The following is a 26054-nucleotide window of genomic DNA, read 5'->3' on the forward strand; positions in this document are numbered from 1 at the left end:
CTGTCTTCTGTGCGTTTATTCAAATTTTACAGACGGGGGACTTTTTCCAGTTCAGCACCTCAAAACACTCCAGTGTGAGAAAAACACATTATGCCCGTGTTATTATACAATTCATCACCAATAATAGATTTGTTTACGGGGCCCTGACGCAATACGCTCACAGCGCTGCTTTTCCAAAATAATAATGATAATAGTAATAATAACCCAAATGTTGGGGAGAGGCTTGGGAGAGCATGTGCGTTCACTGAGGAGGGGGGGAGTGGGTTGGTGGAGAAAAGAAGGTACTGGGACATTTTCAAAAGAGTGTTTCGAGAGCAGCAGAGTAAGGCCTGATAGGTGTGTTTAGCATAGTGATTAAATGATGTAGGCCAGCAAAGGTTGTAGATCCAAACACCACTGGACTATCACTATCATGCCCTTGAGAAGGCATCAATGTGTTACATGTACACTGTTCCTGTAATGGACTCTTTTCACATTTCCGAGGTTCTCAGTGGTGAATGGAAGACGGAAGCAAATATCATTTTTATAGTTGCATTTGCTCTAAAAGCAAAAGAAGAAAAACTGCGATAGCTTTTCCATGACTATCCAGAAGAGGGGAAAAATATCAAATTTGTGTAAAAATATCAAATCACTCCCTCAATCGTTGTATTAGAAATACACTTGCAACAGTGTTAATTCATTTTTTTTTCCATTAACTTCCAAGGTAATATAACACAAAGTATTGCGCTATAAATGTATATTAATAAAAAAAATAAAAATACATTTTATGTATATGTGTATATGTATATATATATATATATATATATATATATATATAGAGAGAGAGAGAGAGAGAGAGATATAGATATGGGAAAAGGGTCCACATGTGTTCATTTTAAACAGTTTTTAACTGTCATAGTTTTTGTCTTCTGGCGAAAATGTCCTACATACAATCATAAAAATTTAATGTCATGTTCATTCATTTCAATATTTATAATATTTGTACTATTATTTATGTGTGTGTGTGTGTGTGTGTGTGTATATGTATAAATAATTTCAATATAAATTCTTTCTACAATTGTCTTCTAAAAACATTGTTAGTGCAATTTATTGTACTGTTACCATTTTCTCATCAAATGAGCATGGCACATTTATTTTTTGCCACCAAACATCAACAGTAATTTTGTTGATGAGGTTAACAATGAATATGCGCATTGCACATCGCTCTGGATACAAGCATCTGCTAAATGACTAGTTCCTGTTGGTCATTTGGTTGGCTTTGAGAGTTGACAGTCAGAAGTGCACACAGACACACATACACACATTTCTATTTGTACACATTAAATACAGTTTATCTTGCATTCTTTCAGTTGTGTAAAAAAAAAGACCAGTCAAACCACACACACACACACACACTTCCACACAAAGCTCCTTGGAGGAGACTCTGGCAGTGATATGAATCTCTTAAAACCCTCCCTTGGTCTTTTGTCTCTGTTGAATAAATCAGCGCTTTAGCCTGACTTTAGCAGTTTAGCGGCGGGTAATTTCAGCACATTCGCCCCTCCTGCTCTCCTCCGAGGCCTTAAATGAGTTCTCAAGCTGCCGTTGAACATAGCATAGCGTGTTTAAAAGATCACAGGGCGATTAGCTACTCCTCTGTGCTCATGTCTAAGAGCGCTCGCCCGTGCCTTTAAACAGACTCCACTCATTCCTGAAATCCTGCAGCACTGTACCACTCTAACTGCCCTGTACTGCCTCACAGGGAAGATATAGCTTTCCCCATGAGCCTCTGTGTGTGAGAGATTGGTAAAACAGCCCGTCTCCACTGTGTGTTGACAGACGTGTAAGAGCTCTTGTAGCTCTGCCGTCAGTTTTGAAGGCTTGCCTCACAGTGACATAATCAGCTATGACAAGCTCATCAACTCAGAACTCCACCTGCTGCTCACACACACACACACACACACACACACGCACACACACGCACACACACACACACACACAGACCACATGTGCATGTGGATGGATTGGCCAACAGTATCTTCATTTGCAGAGTGAATATATGGAATTATAGACATGACTGTGAGGTTTAGATACAGGGCAGAGCAGTTTGCAAATATATTGTTATAGAAAATAAACCTTTTTCCATATATATTCATATGTGTATAAACATTTATAAGTTATTATTATTATTTCAGTCTTCGAGGTTTAAATACATTTATTTATTTAGTTATTTTTGTAGTACACCAGTGATCACTATGGATTTTTGATCTAAGATAAAGAGCAGCTTTTACATTTTGATAAAAAAAGAAAGAAAAAGTTTTGAGTGACATGAGGGTGGGTAGATGATTTTCTATATAAAGCAAATGTTCTACAGAAGGTGTGACTCAATTGGATGGACCAAATTTAGACTTGTGAATGTTCTGCCACAGCAAGAAATAAATAGTACATTTATTAAAGACTTAATTATTTATTAAATTTTAAAATGTATAATTGTCTCCTTTTTTAGAGGTGTCATTAAAAATCCACTTTGCTCAAAAATCTGAAGGAGCTGTTTACCTTTTAATCTTTTACATGGTCACATTTTTATCACCTAGTGGCAGTTAACACAATGTCACACATTTGATTTCAAGGTGCACTCAGTAATTAGTTTTTTTTTTTTTTTTTATTACACAAAGAAATGAAAAGCAAATAATAAGAAAAAATTCAAGTGATGTACATTCACATGAGATGAAGACTGTCAAATCCGTAGCTTCATAAAAACATGGAGTTTACAAGGAGTGGGTCACCTCATGGGCGCTGACATGTTGAAATCACATGACCAGCTAAATACTGCTTGGTTTATCTCTGTAATCATGCTTGTTTGTGGACAGTTCCACTTTCTGAATAAATTAATTATGGCTCACTGCAAATAGAGCATTTCTACATTGTCACTGGAAGCATGATGCTACTTTCACAACGCTAGGTGTCAGTACAAGACCAAGACAACTGTCATATCGGCCAGAGCAACATAAACAAAAATTTACAGAATATGCATCTTTACGATTTATGTGACCCTGGACCACAAAACCAGTCTTATGGGTCAATTTTTTTTTAAATTGAGATTTATACATCATCTGAAAGCTGAATGTATAAGCTTTCCATTGATGTATGGTTTGTTAGGATAGGACAATATTTTAAAATCTGGAATCTGAGGGTGCGAAATATTGAGAAAATCGCCTTTAAAGTTGTCCATTTCTGTTGCCGATTTTGCTGCATCCACTCACAAAAAGAATTTTTTGATATATTTAAGGTAGGAAATTTACTAAATATCTTCATGGATCATGATTTTTGGCATAAAAGAAAAATCGATAATTTTGACCCATACAATGTTTTGTTGGCTATTGCCACAAATATACCAATGCGACTTAGGACTGGTTTTGTGATCCAGGGTCACATATCTGTAAACCATTTTAAATGAGGAAGGATGTTTGCTGATAATCTGTCCAACATTTGCCCCTAATCTCTGTAACTCATTGAAGCCACATTCAAAAGCCACTATATCTAAGTGAAGGTCTTTTGATGCCATCCTTTTTCCTTCAGTGGCACATTTACTGTGCTTTGATGTTTCTTTAGGACACCGTTTATGTTATATTATTACTTCCTCCACATTATTACCGTCCCATTCATAAATGTTTCCTCAGTAAGTCAGAGGGAAGCACACTTGTCTCTCGGTGTGTTTTGCTGTGTTTGACAGCCACACTCAGCTCATTCACTCTCTGTAACCTGATTTCACGGCTGCAAGTACACCATGCCCTGCGGCCTGAAGGGAGCTCTCACCTGTGTGTGTGAGAGAGAGATGAGTCCACACATTTGATGTGGTGTAATGACGGCTGTGGCAGAACGTACTGTTGCAGGAGTGTGTGTGTGTGTGTGTGTGTTTGTGTGCGGCCACCATATGTGGCCAGGTGCTGTTCCCGATCCCACCTGTCCTCAGCATTACCATAATCAATTTAACAGGACAGATTAATAATCAAATATTCAGATGATGATTGCTTTTGGACTTAAGCTAATCTCTTAATGCCAGTGACCGTCCTATTCTGTTTTAGCAGCCTGTTGCTGTGGCTGTCGCACACATGTGTACGTACAAATCGCTTTCGAGGTAGTCTTTGCATCATATGTGCTTGTGTGTCTGTATTTTTTTGGCATTATACCACAAGTCGAATTGCTTTCCTTTTTCTTTTTCACAGCCCTTAGGTGCGTGCGTGTTTTGTGCGATTTTGTATAAATCTCTCAGAGCACATCAGTTATGCTTATGAATGCAAAAACAGCTCATTGACTCTGAATTGTTTTCTTAGCAGTTTGGTTAGGAATATAAATAGCATTGCATCTATAGCAGACCCCGAACCGCTATTCATTCAGACTTGTGTGTTTTTGTTTGCACGTATGTGAAAGAGTTAAACGGAGGAGCTAAGAGAGAGAGACATCTCTTAGCGAGGCATTATCAAATGTTTTCACTTGAAAAATCCAATGCGCCTTTCAGCTTTGAGTGGAAAAGAACATGTTCTGACTCTCACCCTGCCCGCTGGAATTAGTCAAAAGACCATTTTTAGTAATAAATTATGCATTGAAACAAAGAGATAGCCTCTTTTTTTGTTCCCTGTGCGCACGGGCCGCCTTGGCAAATGCCTTTAAAAAAATCTTTAAAATTGTCCATTCAACTCAAACTTACTGAGTGTAGCAAAAATGTCAAAGGCATAAAGTCAGCGAAGATTGAATAAAATAATGGGAGGAGACAGATTAGTCATGCAGAGAGCCCACACAGTCTTTCAGGCCGGCACAATACCACTTTTTATAAGCGCTCTATCTACACAATGGCGCCGTTCAATATATCGAGGATGATACATGGTCAGACGTGTAATCTCCCTTTGATTCCTTGCACTCATTCATTCTGGAACCTTTTCAGGACTGACACTGATGAGCTCCAGGCTCCTGCGGCTCTCTGCACAGCCGGCAACCTTCTTTAAGAGTTCATTATGTAGGAACATGGAGGATAGGTGTCTTCCTCCTCGACCCCTCCTTTCGCCGGGCTACTATCTGATGCCGTGCCATTCCCTCGTCATTCGTCGTGGACGTTAACGACGGGCCCATCGGTGGATCGTCGGCGGTGACGGAACATTAGGTGCCACAGGCTTTTGGGTGAAGATGGAGTAAGCGAACACTCCGCTCAGAATAACACGAATCAATCAATCCAACCCGGCCTTCGAAATATTCCAAGATGGAGTCATTTCATACATGACGGAACTCAGACGGAAGACCGACGGGCGCATTGATTACATATGGGGGATCGTTCATGCCCTATACATACCCGTTCCGGCTAAGCGTTTACCATGTGTGTGTGTCTCGTGGTGTTCGGATGATGGAGGAGGGGGAGGAGTGAATCAGTTTCCCTGGGAGACAGTGGGCTGAATTACTGACGGGTTTGTGCACCACTTAACCTAATCTAGCATATGATTATGAGACTCAGTCAGGGGCGCCTCCCTCATACGCTTCAGTGCCAGCCTCCTTCTGCCTGCCGGGTGTGGCATACACACACACACACACACACACACACACACACACACACTCTTCCTAAAAATAAACCTCACCTCCTGTACAAGCGGCAGTATTTGAGCCTACCTGAGCAGAGTGAATCAGGGCCGCTAAATATTATGACTGCCTTTTGTCCTGCAATAATTGATTCCCTCACCCCGCACATGCATATATATATATATATATATATATATATACATACATATACATATACATATACATATACATATACATACATACACATACATACACACACACACACACACACGTGCGCACACTGCCATTTACTTCCTCTGCGCTGTTCATTTTACAAATTCTATAACCTTTTAGAATTTCTTTCTGTGGAGAAGATTGCTGCCTGGCCTCAGATTCATTATGGTGATTGAATCCTCTTCAATAGAAAACTGTTTAAAGAAGAGAGTGGGAGAGAGCGCGAGAGAGAGAGAGAGAGAGAGAGAGAGAGAGAGAGAGAATGAAGGTAACATGGGTTAAAAGCTTGTCTGGGTGACATAATTCACCTCCACTGAGGCAAACAATCACATCGTATTGTGACCTTCATATGATAGAAAAAAAGGGCACTTTTTTTCTGCCTCCCTCTATCATCTCTCACCCATCCCTTCATCTTCCACCGTTTTTTTGTCTTTGGCATCACAGGCTATTTTGGATTACAGATTAAATATCTAATTACGATCACTTTGCGGTGAGGAATATACTGTAGCGTAAGCCCTCGCTTTAATCATGAACGCAGTTTAAAATCACCCTTGTGTACAATGGGAGATGATATACATATATAATTCTCTCTCCTCCTCTACCCTCCCTCTCTTTCCCTCCACTTTCCTTTTTTACACTCATAGCACCTGGACCTACACTATTCATCATGTGGATGACTCCGAACATGAATTAGTTTTCTTTTTTTATGTCAGAGATGAGAGGGCCAGATGGTATAAAATAAAAAAGGCGAAAAAGGAAAAAAAAGTGGGGAATAGAAAGAGAAAGAATCGAGGACATAGTCTGCACTCTATGTTATCGTAGAGGCACATGCTAGCGCGGGATTAGGCTGGATTTTTAATGCTGTTTCGTTCTGAATTATAGCTTTTCACATGCCCTCCTTTGTCATTTCTTTATACTTCAAACAAGAAATGGTCCAATTCTAATTAGTCGATATAATTGCTGCTGGATGAAGCGCCACCAATCGGACCCCAAACTCCTGAAAGGTGGAGTGGTTTTGTTCTTCTCTCGTCTTTTCAATGACTGTCTGTTTTTCCCCCATACTCTCTCATTTTTCCCTTCTTTTTGTGTTATTTTTTCCCTCCTTTTTTTGAAAAAAGCCCTCTTGAGAGGTCCTGGGGTTACTGTCACGTTATTAGTGCATCACTTGTAGGCAATTACAAGCCCCTCCACATCAATGTACCTGCTGCACGGCTTACTTTATGAGGGACAAGTGCCAACACGACCGATCTGTTTTTCACCATGATTGTGCTGTTCACAGTCTTATCATTTTAGATTTGTATATTTCTGTCTCTATTTAAAAAAAAAAAAAAAAAAAAAAAAAATTGTGATCATGAAAGTTTGCATTTTTGAGGCCCTTGCATTTTATTGTTTTTGGCATGTTTTTTTCATTGTTATTTTTTAATTTTCTCTTTTAGAGAACTCACCTGTTTTTAAAACTTTTCATGAAACTTTGCAGACACATCAGACCTGCGAAAAATGTAAAAGTTATGCAGTGCTTTGGCTTGGTTGAGGGGCTCTGTAGCGCCCCCAAATGCAGGCTGTGGTCAGGATAAAGTTATTCCGATGTGCACGAAATTTGGTATGGTCATTGATGACATCATACAGGACAAAGTTCACTTGGTTTTATCTGACTCCACCCAACAAAAAATGTGATTTTTACATTTTCCCGCACTTGATGGCCTTTCCATGGCTAAATAACTTAACAGTTAACAGATAAATTTATCTTAGGACATATTTTGGTTTGATACTGCAATTCTCGAGAGAGACATGCCTCATCGGCTCCACAGCACCACCTAGTTCGAAAATGCATATTTGGTCCCTTTGGAATGCATGAAAACTCACAATATTTTGTCACTCATAGAAGCTTAGCAACATTTAGCAATTCTTTGGTCATTAGTTTTGGGTGTGGCCAGTGGATTCCATAGTGCCCCCTAACCAAATGTATTTATCGCTTTGGTTGCCACAGATTTTCACAAATCTGATATTCACAAATTTTAGTAGGGACATTGTCCTCAACATGCCAAAGAAACTTCCTAATAACTTTCATTAGCTCTTCCCAACAGGAAGTCAGCCATTTTGGATTGTTTGAAAATGGCATGCTGTGGATTTAGAAAGACTCTTCTTAGGGGATTTATGTAAGTGGCACCAAACTTCAGTAAAATCATGCCAAGACACTGAAGATGCTGAATTGCGAAGATATTTTTGATATCTCGAACAGTGTTGCCATGGCGACGCTATAAAGAAACATAAAAAATGGGAAATATGGAATGTCTCACGTCATCTGCGTACTTCATGTGATTTACTTCAGATTGGACACATATATTTGGCTTTGTGGGCTGATCACATTGATGTGGCTAGTGTGGGTCATGGTTGTAGTGCCAACAACTGGCATAAGGAAGTAGGGTATTTTTTAACACATTTTGAAATATCCCTTTTTACTCTTTCACTAAATTGCTTCATATGTTTCTATAATGTCAACAAAGTGCTGATTTCAAATTATTAAGGGATTTTAGATATCTTAAATACTGTTACTATGGCAACTCATGAAACATTATTATCTTTTTTATGTTTAGTCATGTCTTTTTGAGGTACTTGTCATGTAATTTTTGTGATCTTTAGCACACTCATCAGAGTCATCTCCTATTATGGCTTGGCAAAGGTTCATTCATGGACATTCAGATGGGGCTCTATAGCTCAAAACCAAAATAAAATGTTCCAACCAATCACCGACAGGGGTGGGTGTTGTGAGGTTTTTGCGTGCAGCCGTCATAGGCAGCCGTGCACGAGCGCAAAACCTCACAACACCCACCCCTGTCGGTTGGAACACTATTTATTTTGGTTTTGAGTGGTGGTGAAACCAACTGTTTTTGTGTGCAGATCTCAGAGACTAGGCTGCCTACAGAGTAGTGTTGCACGATGTACCGATACTTCAAAAGTATCGCGATACTCGGAAATTAAAAACGTCACGATACCTAAATTTATCAGTATCGATACTTTAAAAAAAAAAAAACGCCTTTTTTCCTTTTTTCCTGACGCACGCAGCAAAGAACCTGCTGCTGTCAGTGTCATGTGACAAACTACAGCGACATGGCTGCATGTGCGAGCACAAGTGGTCCACGACTCGTAGAAAAAGATGACGAGAGGAGTGACATATGGAAGTACGTTGCCTACGTTGCCTACCTTGCTCTGTTGCACGGTGCACTGATACTTCAAAAGTAAACCGGAAATTAAAAACGTCACAATTCCTTAATTTATTAGTATCGATACTTCTAAGAATGACCGCGTACCAGATTTGTAAGGCCGGCGACACACTGGCTGCGTGTCGTGTCCGTTATTATTTCGGCTCCCATGTTAACTGCCTGCGTGACACACGAGTCTGGGCGCAGCTCGAGACGCGTGGAAAACGCGTGCATGCTAGAAATAGAACCGACGCCTATTTTTCACGCGACACGCACGCGTGTTGGAAGCGTTTCCAGGCAAAATAGAATAGGAAAAGATGTTTCTGTCATTTTGACATGAATACATATTAATCAATGACATTTTGATGTTTGAAAGTTACAATATACAAATACAATATAAAATGTAATTTGCACCTCTCAATACAGAACGAATTATTCTGTAGCCTATTTTGCCGTCAACACTGCCGACGTTGTCTTTGCTGCTATATATTTATGTTTAACATGAAGTATAGGCCTTCCACAACTCTCTCCCCACGTCAAATATATCACCAATGAGGCTTATCGTATGTTACCAATATTAAACATTGTTTAATATAATCGCTGTTCATATTTTTATTCAAAGTTCAGAATCAAGATAAAGCTCTTATGTTTCTTATGATAAATGAGATAATGCTGCTAAATTTATATATTTTTTTACCTTGAATGTCATTGCTCTTAATTTATTTTTTATATTTTTATATTTCATATTTTGTTCAAATGTTTAATATATCTGCTGTTCATATGTTCATTTATTAGTGTGTTATATAATTAGAATCTTGTCCCGGTTTTAAAATAAAGCACAGCAATGATATTTGAGAGTGTTTCTCCCTTTTCAGGAAAAGTATCGAAATCGCAATACTTGACTTGGTATCGGTATCGAAACAATAATTTTGGTATCGTGACAACACTACTACAGAGACGCGTTTTTTTGACGGCCTGCTTATGGGGCGGGTAGCTAGCGGATCGTTAGGAAAGATTAGATGAATATGATCATTTATGTTTGGGCCTGAAATCGCTGATACAACCTTTAATTAACTTCATGCATTTACTAGAGGGTTAGGGTAGGATTAGGGTTTGGATTGGGTTAGTTGCATGTAATTATGCCTAATTTATAGTTATTACTATAGTAAATACATTTAACATGCAAAACAAGGACACATTAAAATTAAAGTATAACCAAAACGTTTAACATTTACGGCAGACTAGACCTGCACTATTAATCGTTAAAAGATCACAATTTACACACCCACAAATTTCTTAATTAACAAAGATTCAGCAATCAATAACCCTTTGACATGTATGATCACAGCTTCCTCTTTTCCACCAGAATGGTTCGCTTTCTCGAATAACAAACTGCGGCGTCGGATGTTCGATAACAGTATATCGCTGGTCATGTATTTCAAACTTCGTTCATCGTTTTACCCCTAAGCGAAGAACGGAAAGTATATCATGGCCTTAATGTTAAATGCTGGTACTTATTCCGTATTTGCTGGAAAGGCATTGAAACTGAAACCATGAATTCACTCGCTCTCTCGCACACAGTTTTATAAGTAACCCCCTTTCATGTCGTGGAAACGCGTGGAAAGTTGGAGAATTTGCCCGGAACCTGAACCTGTACAATGTTGGTGGAAAATGTTGTTGTGTATGTATGAAACAGCTTCACATGAGCCATTCATTCAAATGATTCATTCAGGAACAAATCAAGTCTCTGTCTTGTGAGACATAGGGCTGTCACTTTACGTTCGAAAATAGATTGCACAATCGATCGGACCAACCAACACAAGTTTCGAAAACGAAAATAGGGAATCGATTTTAACGGTATTTTCTTGGAGCGTGTCCAGCTCGCCACGTACGCCCGCAGCGAACACGCGTCACACAACTGCAGGCTCTGACAAACACACATAACAGCAAATTATACTTCTGCATAATGTGTCTCTTTTTACAACAAACTGTGAATTCTGCCGGTATTCAGACAGTCTCATGCATACAGATTCGGGCTACGGTCTACAATTGCCTACGTAGGCGAAATTTGTTTGACATTTCTAATCGTAAACACAGCCATGTTGAAGATTGCAGTACTGTTTTTCATTGATGTTATGGCAGTCCAATCTGCTTATTGTTTTTCGAGAACGGTGCACTCCTGCTTGTCATTGTGCACGAAACTTCACGCCAATAAATCATCAGGAATATTGCTGACTTGTGCGCATCTCAAGTGCCCTCTTTACGTTCGTCCTAATGCCTGTTAGTTGTCCGTGGATTTGCCCATATTTGGCATTTAAAATGGAAACGTCTTTAGACACGGAAAATCGATTTTACAATCGATTCAATGAACACTTGTGTCTCAAAAATGATTTTTTCACAAAAGTGACAGCCCTAGTGAGAAATCAGTAATGTTTAATTTTTTCTTTTCTTGTGTTTCTCAATACGTAGGTCTGGCATACTACCTTGATACGGTGTTGAATATTTTATGCAAATTTTTCATTTATATGTTTGATTTCCATATTTCCGTATTTTGATTCATATACTATATACTTTATATTTAGAATGTAAGCAAAGAACATTGTCAAAACCTCTATTTAATGTTATGTTATTAGTCATGTTGTTTTGTTTAGTAGCCTAATGTTCAGATTTAAATCACTGAAATAAACGTGTTGTTATCTTTATCAGAAGAAAAAAAAAAAAATTGATTGATTGATTCTCAATTTACCCAGAATCGTGCAGCTCTAAGGCATACAATCCATGACTGTAATTGTTTTAGCTGTTATTGTTTTCATATACAGTATTTTGAGACATAAATGCACTCTGACCCCAAAAATCAGAACTGATGATGTTTGAGCGTCCATCATCAGATGTGCCTATGCTGTGCCTCAAAAGCACTGATGCCAAGCTCCCTTTTACCCAGTTGTTCAGTTTGCCCCTGGCTATGGATTGGAATATGGTGCAAGGACCCTTCATCCCCCTGTGACAGGGGGACCCCTTGTTCATGTTCAAATCTTAGATTTTTTGTCATTTTAATTGGCAGAAAGTAGAGTTACAGGGAGAAGAGGAATGAATGGGACCATGAAATTATCCCATTGCTTGTATGTGCACTTTGGCTCAAAATATGAAGGTATGTGTGCAGACTGCTAGGCCACAGCTCCGGGGGAAACTTCTACATTAATCTGCATGGATTACAACATTTTTTTTACAATAACTGTACAGTCCCGGTTATTTGTCCACCATGGAGGATGTTAGAAGTGGCCATTTAGAGCCTAAGCCCAACATATTTTTGTAGAGATGCACTGAAATTTCGGGTACCCAAAAATTTAGGCAGAAACAGCTATTTTCGGTTTCGGGCTAAAATGGTTTTGGAGGGGTGAAATCAGTTACCTAAACAGACGTTTAATTAGTGCTCCTCCGATTTCACGTTTTGACTGTGTTCAGCATCTATTTTGTGCACAACGGGAATAAGCTACAACAGGTTAAAAATGTCATGCGGACACTTGCTCTGGATTGACAAATTTAATTTTGTCGATTTTAATCGGTAATGATATGGTTTCTTAAATCTAAAATCTTTAGTTTGAGTTGTTTTCTGTTGGTGTGCAGCGTGAACAAAACTTCACTAAACATTTGTAGCGTGCCTGCCATCCAAAACTGTAAAAAAATAAAAGTTGAGTTAACTTAAAATAAAATAAAGCAACTGGCTGAAGTTGTGCCAGATCATATATGAAAGTTCCATAAAACTACTGGTATAAGTTTGTTGAAAGATAACATAAACAAAAAAAAAAATGTCAGCACAACTCATGTATGTAGTTTCACTAAACTCAAAAAAGCTGTGGTTAGTGGGACCCTTAGTTTTAGCTAAAGATTTACTGAATAGATGTACCAGTGTAACATATACAGTGTATGTAAGCGTGTACTGTATATATATATATATTTATACAATGGTTCTTTCTGGTTCTTGAATCTGATTGGCTGAGAGCCTTTTCCAGCCGTGCGATATTTGCGCAGTAACAGCACTCTAACCTTTTCACCGTTTGCATCACTCTGCTTGCAGCGACTGTCATGGCGGTCGAGCAAATCCACCATATTTTTTAGAAATACTACTGTTGTTGTGTCATGAAATGTAGTTTTAAGAGTTTTTTAGGCGAGAATGTAGTTATTTAGACCTCAAATATGTGACACATAATATGTGATATATAATATTTACGATCTGTTGAGACACTTTTGCAGATGTGAGCTCCAGGCCGGCCATTCAGTGCTCATGTACCCGCAGAGAACAGCGTCATCTCGGCCAGTCCTTCGGGAATTTGCCGCCGGCTCTTATGTTGATAGTGGTTAAACATGAGATATAATTAATTTGGGGTATATCAAACGGCCAATCTTTGGTCTTATTAATCTATTACTTGTTCCATAGCCACGGGAACATATTTTATCAGGGGGGTGCTGAGGGCGGGGCTTGATATTGCGGGGCGGTGCTATGGTAGAGTATTTTAAACAAAATCCTAATATTAAACAGCCCAAACAAAAAGATGAACATACAAATTAATGAGTACAGAGTTATGTGAGAACGCTCAGAACTCATGATACATTTTAAAAAGCACAGCACACAAATCTGCATATTACCTTATGATACTCACTCAGGAGTGCCGGTTCACACAGAAAGCATAATCTTTCAAAGCGAAAACGCAAGACGCCAAACGCGGGCAGTGGAACGGGGGTAAAACGCAAGGTCTCGAGGCGCGTTTTAGTTGAACTTATTTTAACTTGAGTGCTGCGTTTTGAGAATGCTGTGTCATGCGCGAGCACAAAAGTTAAACACGAGTAGTACGTTCACACTGAAAAACAATGGAAAAGTAGCAGAGTGGAATGGAAAAACACATTCTGTCTGAACAGCCCCTAATGCCGATGAATGCTTTAATCAATACATCTATATTTAGTTTTTTCACATGCATTAAATGAGTGTCAAATCAGTTCTGAGATGCTGGTCCTCAACCAGTGTCACGTCACTCCATGCGAGATCGGCTTATTGCCTTATGATATATTAATTTCTTTTAGAGTCATAAAACCCTATTCGACAACATATAAAAACGAAATAATCTTTAGAGTAATTTTATAAAGGTAGAAGGTGTTCTTAAAAAACAGGTTGAAAAACAAAAAGTTATTTAAAGTCATGTCATCTTAAATTCCAATGTAGTGGAACAGCTGTCATCAGGGGGTGCTGCAGCACCCTCAGCACCCCTAGTTCCCAAATCGATTTTGGTTAAGGGGAAAATTAAAATTTCATAACTTTATATTTAGGCTATTTTTCACTTAAATCCTGTACTGTGCTTCTTGTAAGTTTGACTGAATTGTTTAACTGTGTTTATTTCCTATTGCCTTTTATAATGGCTATTGTTGTTAATTTAAATATTGTTGTTCAATAAATATTATTCTATATGAATAATATGCCGTATTTGGTATTGAGAAAGGATCGTGATATGGACTTCAGTGAAAGTTACATTATTACGCCATTAGATGGCAGCAAAGACTGTCTTTATGATTGAGTCAGAACAAGGAAGTTGTTTTAGCGCTGTCATAGGAAGGACAAAGACGAACATATCGCTTTCCTCAGCGGACATTCAAACTGATTTTTTGGTATTATGGACATCGACCTAAAGAATGAATGCTATATCAGATGCAGGTAATACACTCGTTTAGTCGATCTCTCTCTCATAATGCCATAATACTGTACTCTACATAATACAACAAGCGTCAATGAAGCGACTCAACGTTACTTTGTTACTAGTTCTAAAGTGACGTTTTAGAATTAGTAACAGAGGCTTGGGCTCAACTGTCAAACTGTCAACTTGAGATTTGAATCCATGGCAGAAGAAAGTAGTTCTGCACAAAAGCTGTTTTTTAAAGACATTCCGTTGTTGTTTCTTATTTATTTACTCACGTGTGCCGTCAGACTGTTTTATAAATGCAATATCACACTTGTAGCCGTGCGATATGGCTGTACATCAGCACGCTGTGATTACCTATGGCCGAATCACAGCCATGCTGATATACAGCCATGTCGCACTGCTACGAGTGTGATATTACTCATATATATAACATATATGCAAACGTTCTGTATTCACCGGATGATGTCCTCATACGCACAGAAGCCCGGGTAAACCTCAAAAATCCACTTTCCACAGTTTGCGTTGTGCACTGTCTGATTCGACAGGCATGGTTGTGTGACTCTGTGCCGATCCTGATGTCAAACCTGTCATGTCAGACAAGTTGAGCTGACTGGCAGGAGGAAGTAGATAGTATCCGGCCCTCGTTACAAACGTCTTTCCGGTCCATCCACAATGTCGGACCCACCAGCGCAGAGCGCTCATAGTCAGACCGGTGCCGTCACACCATCAATCATCATTATAAATCCCGCATCGTCCCTGCTACATTAACTTGGCGACCTCCGCACCCTGTCTCAATTAAACATCTGATGAATATACGGCTCATCTACGCGGACTGTCAACCACCCGTCAGTCAGCCTCCGACGAGAATGCGCTTTTATTTTTGGACCGGATGCCAATAACGGCTCTGGGACTTAAACAAAAACATCTTCCTTCAAAGTTATTGTGAGCGGGAGGAGATAAACACTAAAGGGGGTTAAGGCAGGCTTTGGCAGGGAAAGAACGGGCCAACAGAGACCCAGAGCCCCAAATCAGGAAAGTTTTGAAGCATTGTTTTGAATCTTAACAAGAGGACTGAGACATGCAAAAATAATTTGCTGTCTTTTTCTTTTTTCCCCGGCTTTGCATTCTATGTATCAACGCATGTAAATAGCATCTTAACACTTGATGCTATTTTGAAAAGCATTCGGCCCCTGAGGATTTCTAGTGAGTGAAGCAATTTATCCACGAACAGGTGCATTTTTAATGCTTTTATACAATCAAATGAGCATTTTATATACAGACACTAGTGTTTCTCTGTCTTCGTTTTTGATTGCTGCACTCCTTTTATTCTTATTTTGAATTGATGTAGCCTTTCTAATTAAACTTGGAGAGAGATGTTAATTACCTAACAAGGTCACCTTTTTCTGCCACCATATTCAGCATCGTTCTCCTATACTCTTCTTCTCCCCTGTTCCACAGCCTAAAGGAGATTTGAAGAGCGGTGTTAATTGCCTCTCTGTGATCCCATTTCAACTTTTGCATCTAACTCTTCAAGTGCCATATTTAGACTATAAAGGAGGATTATTGGTATGTTGTGCTATTCTGTGCTCCTGTACCTCACACAGTGTGTCCAGTCATCACAATCTGCTACTTTTTATGGGAACTCCTAAGATGCAAAGAGAGAGTGTGAGAGAGAATGGGGCGGGATATGGAGCATGATGGTTGTTGTAAAAGTTGTCAGCTTTAGAAGCATGCAGCTGGTGGGCTTGTATGGTGGGAGGATGTAACATGGGTGAGATATGGTCATTTGGAGAAAATGGGGTTTTATCATATGATACAAGGATGCATGTGTCTAACTCATAATTTCATATGGCCCACACACTCTCCTAATGCACAGAACTGCCAGCACATTTTTGATGGTTCTCACAGGATGTTACATAACTCTTGAGAGGTATCTAGGCTACATTTTAAAAGACTAAACATAAATGGGTAGTTGACAAAAGGCCAAGAAAAAGTACTTTTTTTTGGAAAACAACTTTTTAAGAAAAAAATACATATATTTATGAGGTATGAAAACTGCAGTTTCAGAAAATAGTAGTGGTCACTCATTTTGTCAATGACTTTGATATTTTTTCACGTTTTCACTCAACAGTATACTGTAAATGTGTCCTATGGTCCTCCTGTGACATTTAAAAAGTACTAAGAAATCATATTAAATAACATACAAAAATACTTGAGACAGAATTGTTCACATTATTAAAAGATTATTTTCTTAAAGTGATATTTATTTTACATGAAAGTACTAATTAGAATAATTTTCACCACGAATGGATGATCTTGATAAACTTTTCCCTACGAATGTCAATAAAACTTTTTCGCCAACCTTACAAAACTGTTTGAAATTGTACCTATCTAAGAGGAGATATTATTGTAACTCCCCTAATGCCAAACTTGACTCTTTTTTTAAAAGATATTTTAAAATAAGTATATTTTTCTGTTGTTTTATGTTTGTCATACCATAGGACAAAACGTCACACCAAAGGACAAAGATAGCCATTGCATAAAAAGAGTCAGAATATAGTGTTTTTTGTAACAATTATAAAGGAGGACATTTGTTTTTTTTGTTGAAACTTTATCTATTTGTTTTAATAGCTTCTTAAGGAGGTATTGTCCTATTGTGTGACATCTGTGTCCTATGGTGTGACAGGCCAAAGTGTCACACCAAAGGACATTTCCTGAAGACTATGCATAACACCAAAGGACATTTTTTTTCTGTGACAAACTTTATGAAATTCCTACACTTTTAGAAATGTATGTATAGGAAAAGTGATGGCCACTTAGTGAAATAGAAACTTGCACAATTATGCCAGAAGTGTTCATTAAGATTTTTAAACATTATTTTCTTTATTTATAAAAGTTAATATTTATGAAATAATTTTGTCTACCGTCACACCATAGGACGATTTTGAGATTTGGCTCAAAGTTGTAAAAAAATGAAAAATAACTCAGGTATTAAAACAACAAATTCGTGTAAAACAAGAAAATGTTTAACCATTTACAGTATTCTAAATGATGAAAATGTGAAATAAATATTTTTTTATCTTCTGCGACGGTGAAAAAGCCACGTCACGTCAACTACCCAAATATAATCCACACGGTTTTTCAAAGATGGTCAATTCTGGTCAAAAAAGGCTCTTGTCTGCAAACTCCAATAGTACGGAAATGGTGAAGGTGGCTGTAACACTTTTTGTGTAACTGTGAATAACTGGAAGTTTGGGTGCTAAATCTCTTAAATTGTAGTGTGAGGTAGCTACATATGTCTACTACAAATATTGTTATGTGCAATATGTATCCTAGAAAATTACAATTAAATACATTTGAAAATATCAGGCTTAATCTTGTGGCTGATACTGTAGCCTACAGAGAATAAAGATGTTCTGTCAGCTGCTGTAAAACTATATATCAGTGGTTCCCAACCGGTTGGTTGTAATGCAAAAAAATGCTTTAGGCTTGTTTTGATCGAGTCACGGGCTGGAGGGGAAAAAAAGCTACATGCAAGCCATAAAATTCTAAGAACTAGCAATGTCAAAAGTTACGGTTGGTACTAAAATGGAACAAAATACTGATAGTTAAAAACAAATTATATGTTTTGTTTGTTAAAATATTAATGTTATTATGGTATAATTAATAATGTTAATATTTAACATATTTAAAGTAAAGGAGGAGTGAGTTCCATAACATATTTGTTGTTGCTGTGGTATTTAAATTGGTAGTAAGAATTGGGAAATGAATCACATAATCATGCATAATTATTATAGTTAAATTGGTTTATCAACTTCCAGTCAAACTTTCTGCTTGGTAAAATAGTGAATAATTAAATACGTGTTTTGAGCCTGTTTATAAGCCTGTGCAGTACATGGCAATACGAATTCGTTTCACGTTGGATTTTAACAACATTTTTGCTGTTTTGGGCCATTACTTGTCTAATGTAAAGTCTGGGTCCTGAAGCAAAACCATTTGAGAACCACTGATTTATAGTCAAAATCAAGAACACAGAAGCAAAACAAATGCATTTTCGCTGCAGGTTGGTTTTCACATATGTTTTATTCCTCACCTTCTCAGTCAGGCATTATATTGCTAGCTGTTGTAGAATGGTGGTATGAGATTGTCATGAATATAATAGTTGAACGAAATATACTTGAACGGCTACTTTTTCCATCAAAAATAAGTTTTAGTTTAGTTTAGTAAGCGTTGCTAACAAAAAATGTACCATGAACACTTGTTTTTCTACAAGCAGGTGACTGGCCTGTTTTCAGTCAGGTGTGGAAGGCTGGAGAAACACAAAGAGATGGAGGAACAAAGCTGGTAGGGTGGAAATTAAGTGTGTAATGTGAGGCTGATGTGATGAGATTGTGTGTGGTGACCTCCTCCGACAGGTCTCCATCCTTCGTCAGCCTGACTTCAGCCGCCATCACCTCTGTTTTTTTATTTCCATCCCACCATTTATCCGTTTCCCCTTGTGCTCAATCTCTCTCAGCTCCCAGCTAAATAAATGCAGAATAACAATTATTGAAAACACAATTAAAATCTGTTAATCAGATTATTTGTTGTGGATAAAACCTTTAGGATGGCTTTGACAGCTTAAGGGGTGGAAAAAATCTGCCCATATTTCAGCAAAAATTGAAAAGATTATGATATGTCCATCCCGATGGCATAATCTCTGCATTGTCACAGAAAAAAAAAACAAAAAAAACAAACAAACTAATTATTAACCTGACTTAGAACTGAATCAAGGGCATGGGTAAGTATGGACAACACTGTTATTCATATTCTCAAGGGGGTGCCAATCGATTTTTTAAGTTGTAGGATTTTACTGTAAAAAAGAATTTCGGTCTCAAGAGCATACTCCAATTTAAAAGGAAATAACCACAGAATTCAGGAGCCAGTGCACCTGCAGTTTGGACGCAAATGCCTTTATTGCACTCACATATGTGTTGTCAATCATGTGACAAGAGGCTGAGAGAAAATAAAGCAGACCTCAGCTGGGTATTATTCAGGTTTTAATCCATGCTTTGTTTGGAGCAGTTGGTAATTGCATATTGTGGGGCAATTAAGATATTTAGCATTAAGCAGAATAAGCCAGGTCAAGCACCCCACCCTCTCTAGTCTCACCGCCATCAAATCAAAGCTGTGGGCATCTCTCTCGCTCTCACTTTTGGTATGTATCGCCGTGTTTATTTCTGCTGAAAAGCCGGTTTAGTTCATTTGTGAGTCAGCTGGGCAGAGCAGGCCCATTTCTTTTCTTTCAGGCATTTTTTTAATACTATTATTAATATTAAGATCAGGCAGTGCACAACAACAGCCGAGGAATCTATTATTCATTAAGTGTAACCAATATAAAATTTAAAACAGTGTTTTTTTTTTAGTTAAATTATGTGAGGTCAGCATAATATTCTGCCTATTACTTATATCTATATCATCTTTGCCTTAGTCAGCTCTATTTAAATATGCAATCATTTACAGCTTTTGACTCAATGTGTGTGCGCACCCAATTTCCAATATTCCTCTACGCACTTTTTATGCTGACATCAATGGCAAGCTATTAAAGACAGTATTTCATTATTGGTTCCTCGTCCCCAGTGGTTATTTACAATCCTATATATACTAAGCACTGATATTAAAGGAGACCATTTTAATGAGGTGCTATCTGCCTTAGCAATATGTCTTTCTCTGAATGAGATTGTGTTTAAAGATTTTTATCAAGAAATGGCTGTTCGCTGGGGTTATGTTTTGTCCATGAAATATGCATTTCATATCTCTTTCATTTCATTAACATAATTTAATTTGTGCTTTGCATTCTGTGCATAATACATATTTGATTTACAAAACAAATATTTCCATTAGAAAATGAATTTCATGCAGGCATAAGGCAGAACTGAATGATGTATTGTAAAGAAAGTAGAGAGAGCGAGAGAGAGAGAGAAAAAGAATTGTATTATCCTCAGAGCGCCTTGGCAAAGAAGAAAAAAAATACTCAATAGACTTCTAGTGCGTACGAGTGTGTGTCCCTGCAACTGTGTGTGTTTATGGATGTCTGTATGTCTTGGGATATGTACTCATATGCTGTATACGCCTGTGTCTCCAGTATGTAAATGCACATTAGGACGGCTATACTTGCAGTGAGTATATTGCATTAAGTTTAAAGCAATATTACTCAGATTGATTTACATTGTTTTCTATGGCCGCCTCTCCCCTCTACGTTAGCTAAGTGTTCTGGTGGCAATGTGGCGCTTTGCTTTTTATTATCAGTAAAATATGGTGGATATTATAAAGATATATCTCTCGGCTCGATAGCACAAAGGAAGAGCACACATCCATTTTCATTTGGTGCCAGTTTTAAGGGTTGCGTCGGAGAACATACTACACGTAGTATTTCACAGCTTAGCGTATGATGTACATCCTCAGGGACTTTGTTTCTTTGCCGGCCCGTTTGAACGCAGAAGCTCGCCGCGTGTCAGTTTAAGAGGTATAAGCCGTTGCTTTAGTTCGCGAAATCATTTCCTTTTAACTCCAGCCTGTGATAAATTATGGAGTCCACCCCTCTACATTTCCTTTCCTCCTCTTCCAAGGGAATGTTACTAGTTTTAATTAAAGGACTGCACCTTGCTAGTTTAAAGGATATCAGTGGCTGTGTGATAAGTTGCAGGAGCTCAGGGCTTTGGATAACAAGAAGCATTTTAAGTGGCCCTGACGAGTTCATATTAATTTGGCTTATCGCGCCTGTAAAAAAATCCAGGTAGCATTGAGGCAGATCCCAGCTTTAATGAGCTCAAAAACGTAAAGTCGGTGTCAGAACACTCCACTTTTTTATTTCAAAGGGAGTAGGAAATAACTTGTCAAAGCTAAAAGCCAAACAGTAAGATCTATGTTTCAGAGGTAACTAGTATTAGCAGGGATTTTGGGCTCGTCTGACATGCCGTACGGAAGGGAGGGCTTAAAATAGAAGTCTCAGGTACGCGGGAGTGGGGCTTATACCTGCGCACAGTCTCTGCTGCCTTCGCTGACGGTTAAAGAAGAGCGATGAGAGGATCTTTGAGCTTTTAAAAATCTCCTCTTTTCCATTTCCTCTCCCCATAGTTATGCCAGAGAGGTGATCGCCTGCCCGGCTACTGCTGAGTCCCTGCTTTGAATCTGTGACGGGTGTTTTTAAACTTCGAGAGATGGAGATCACACGATGGCTCTGAGGAGTTGACGAGAGTCTTAAGATGGCTCTGTAAAGTTAAGCCTATTCTCACAGCAGTTCAAGGCCAAATCCAGCAGGAATATGAATACATTTAGGTGATCATTTAGGTTCTGCGAGTAAAAAATCTGCACTCTGTAAAGTTTGGCATCAAGGAATAACCCACAAACGTGAGCGATTTAGCCTTTATTCTCACATCTTAATCTGTTGTTCATGACAGAAGGGACTGTGTTTCTATCTTAGCAGATGGGGAGACAGGTAACTTGGCATGTTTGTTAACGTCGCCAATGGTAGGAAAGCAGACAAAGAGAGCGAGAGACAGGGAAAGATGAGAGGAGAGAGGAAAATCAATCTAATACTGCAGAACTATCAGATCACATGAGATGATGGATTCTTGGTCGCAGCATTCAGCCGCTGTCTGCCGAGCTGTGCAAATCAATTCAAACAGACACAAAGAGTAAACACACATTCTGCACCACAATAGGAAATTGAAGCAGAGCCTCCCTTTTTAAAATATGCCTCTACATATTTGTTTTGTGGATTACCATTCTGAAATGAAATTTGAACAGTTACTTAAAATAATATGCAAAAGATATTTCCTGTTTTGCCGCCCTCCCCCTCCCCAGTGTTTGTCGGAGATGTGGGATAGCTGCGACACTGGCGTCAGTGTAAACACCACATGCGTGTGCTGTCCTGGTGATTATTTTTCATAAACATTTTCCGAGGTTCGTCCTTATTGCTGAGGGTTTAGATATCATATTTTATTTGTTTTTGCACTGTTGAAAAAATATTTTTCGAAAATCGAGCCTGTGTTTGTGTGCATGCCAGTGGACGCAGGTTGGAATGGACTGCATTTTCCAGGGACAAGAGGCCATTTAAGTTCTCTTTTTGTAAAGTTTTTGTATTAGGAGCCATACATATTTGAAACAGATCTACTTGAAATGTGTATGCTTCTTGTTCACATTACTGTTTCAACCAGTTTTGTAAGGTCAAACTTTAGCAGACACTCATTAAAAGTCCTTTGACATTTAGTGAAATATTTCTTTCAGTTGGCCTACATGTCTTATGCAGAAAACATTACGTGTGAACACCAAGACAAGGTTCTTTAAGTCATGAAGTACATCATGACTTAGTCAGGCACAGCATGAAATTTATCAATGTGACAGACAGGTCAGACATGTTCTTAAGTACAGCCGGGAACCAAGAAGACTCACATTAAAATAAATTCACATTCGAGAATGTGCACCAAGTTCCATTAAAAAGCACATTAAAAAAATGCGGTAACACTTTACAATAAAGAAACGTATTGAGAAACTTTCTCGTGCGCATGCAAAAGTTTCTCGTGAGCACGTGAAAGTCTGTATATTTTTATTTTTGCAAAGGTCCCTTTAGGGGCTCCGTACTTGTTAACATTAGTTAATGTTTTAACTAACATGAACTAACCATGAGCAATATATTTGTTACTGTATTTGTTAATCTTTGTTGACGTTAGTTAATAAAAATACAGCTGTTCATAGTTTGTTCGTGTTAGTTCACAGTTTATTAACAAATGTTAACAAATATAACTCTTGATTTTAATAATGTATTAGTAAATGTTGAAATTAACAAAGATTAATAAATGCTGCAGAAGTGCAGTTCATTATTAGTTTGTTAACTAATGTAGTTAACTAACTTATACCTTAACCCAAATAAACCTACCCCATACCACCAAACACTGTTCCTAACCTTAGCCATATCCCACCTCAATAGCAGCGAAAGTTTTTTGCAATCCAACATGAACACAATAAGTACATTGTATCTAACAATGAAACAATCATTATTTTTTATGTAATTGCATAGTAGTTAGACACCTAATATAAAGTGTGACCAAATACCATAACCAAATGGTTTGTTAACGGTTCTCACGTACATTCTTCGGCTGATGCAGACTCCAGCACTACTATTGAGGGGTGCCGCAGCATTACTGTTGAGAAATTGAGTCTCCATCAACTTTCAGTTAATACTAAGTACACACAAATTACATTAATTTAAAATATGTATTTAATTGCTTAATGTATAGTGCATAATAAAACAAATTGGATATAATGTAATTTCTTTCACTTGATAAAATGTTAATAAATAATAAATTAATTTTGAAAATTACATTGTTCTTTTAATAACTATTTAGATATTTATCACTTATGTAATTACATTAAATATTGTTGTGTATACATGTAGGGAAATTGCAAATGTGTAGTTTATAACCTGAACTATCATGTATCATAACGTGATTGTGTAGGTACTGTAATCAGGCGCTGAACTGAGGAATCAATAAAAGTTCAAGACCCTGTTTTCACGACACCGCTACTGAATATACAGCAGGAAAAATACTTGTTTTTACTGAATCAAAATAATATGTCAGATTCCCAAACAAATGACTTTTATGAACCGGTTGTTTTTAGTGAATTAAAAACATATAATGTAATCCTCAATTCATAATGAGTTCCTTTTATTGAATCAAACAAACTGATTGTTCAGTGTACTTACTGTCTGATTGTGCACATAACAATGTATTGTTAAATATACACATGCATTTTGTCAGTAGTACTTTATAAATATTAATTCATAAAATAAATGTTACCATTTTTTATTTTAGTGTAGTTGCTTAATATATAGATAAGCCTATTTAATTTGTTGCTTCTAAAAAAAGATGTAAAAAGTAATTGAATTTATCCTTTAAAAGTACTACAAGAATCATCAATGGAATCTGTCTTAAAATTTTCACAATTCCCACCACTATTCTTTAGCTTTTTCTCCAATCCTGCTGTTAGCATCAGAAATCTGTCTCCACTAAAGCCTGTTTAGCAGTGCACTTTCTGTTTCAGTGGGGCACTCCACAAGTCCCCAGTCTGCACACATAATTGGAGAGCTCCTTATGGGAGAGTGAGAAGGGCAGGGAACAAATGCAGACCGATGACTGGGACAGTTGGGGCCAGTGTTGACAGCTAGCAGAGCCACGTGCTGTGGGAGCGAAGCGGTGGCCCTGTCCGCATGCAGAGTGTACTGCATGCAGGTGTCAGGACTTAGAGTCTAATGAGCCTTAATTAGCCCATTTGAGTAATCAGTGGCTTGATTGGTCCTGTGTGCTTAAGTAAACCAGCACATGCGAAGAGTGCTGGCGGGATTCAGGGCATTTCAAGAACATTGGTTCACTCAATGTATTCAGTCAAAACAAAAAGTGGTTCATCTATTACATTCGTATCATTGGATATATCTTTATAAACATGCATATTTAGCTGAAGTATTGTTGTAAATATGTGTGGATATTAATGTTAAATGTATTAAAATATGGACAGCTTGGAGATGACGAGCTAGACTATTGCACTAATGGAGCTTTGTGTCTCTCCTCTGCTCCCAGCACTCACCTCTTCATTCAGCCACCACTTGACAGCACAGACTCTTCAGAGGCCTGCCTGATACCCATCAGCATGAGAGACTCAAGTCTTCATCCTCCATCATCACAGCACAAAGACATCTGGACGATTGTCAAGGACATCACAATCTCTGATAGCTGACGTATCCCATGGGGCATTGCAGAAAAAGAAAAGGGAAGTTACTCTTGCGTGAGCAAGTACAGTATGGGTGGTGAGTGGCAACATGTATGAAGTAGTAGTACCACAATGTATCTTTAAGATTGATTATAATCTGATAGTCTTGCAACTTTTAGTCCTTTCAAGCTCTGTTAATGCAGGTCCCTTGTCGGTGCTGACTGCTGTGCAGCTGCTTATAGAGACTACATGTTTCTAGACATCTACACTAGCCCCTTACACACAGAGATTCCGGAAATACACTGATGATACACTGCGACGCATCACTGCGACGCATCCCTTATGGCATTGGTCCTGCCTTTTGGTCACACAGGGCACGTTTCGGGACTGATCCCGGCAATGTTATTTGGTCCCCATCCCGGGATCACTCCCGGGACGTGTTTGCGTTCAGGCATAATGCACTCTAGCAATTTTATGGCAATTTTCTGGGATCAACCCTCTGTGTGAAAGGGGCTACTGTTAGATCAAGACTTTAGGGGGACAACAGCATGACACTGAGTACCCTAATACAGTGTTTCCAAACTTTTTTTTATGTGCCCTTATAGCCCCATCAGTGAGGCTCAAGTGTCCCTTTATCAATATCAGAATTTTTTTTATTTTTTTA

At 38.2% G+C, this 26054-nt stretch overlaps 1 long non-coding RNA gene across 1 annotated transcript in view; it reads left to right on the top strand.

The window, feature by feature from the left end:
- Positions 1 to 26054, top strand: part of LOC311079285 — a 93568-nt gene that overhangs the window by 22835 nt on the left and 44679 nt on the right. The window contains exon 2 of the long non-coding RNA XR_014605383.1: positions 25261 to 25487. This is a non-coding gene — a long non-coding RNA (uncharacterized lncRNA). The remainder of the gene's footprint in view (positions 1 to 25260; positions 25488 to 26054) is intronic.

The sequence above is a fragment of the Abramis brama genome (assembly GCF_963993115.1).
Source record: "Abramis brama genome assembly, chromosome: 3".
Lineage (NCBI taxonomy): Eukaryota > Metazoa > Chordata > Actinopteri > Cypriniformes > Leuciscidae > Abramis > Abramis brama.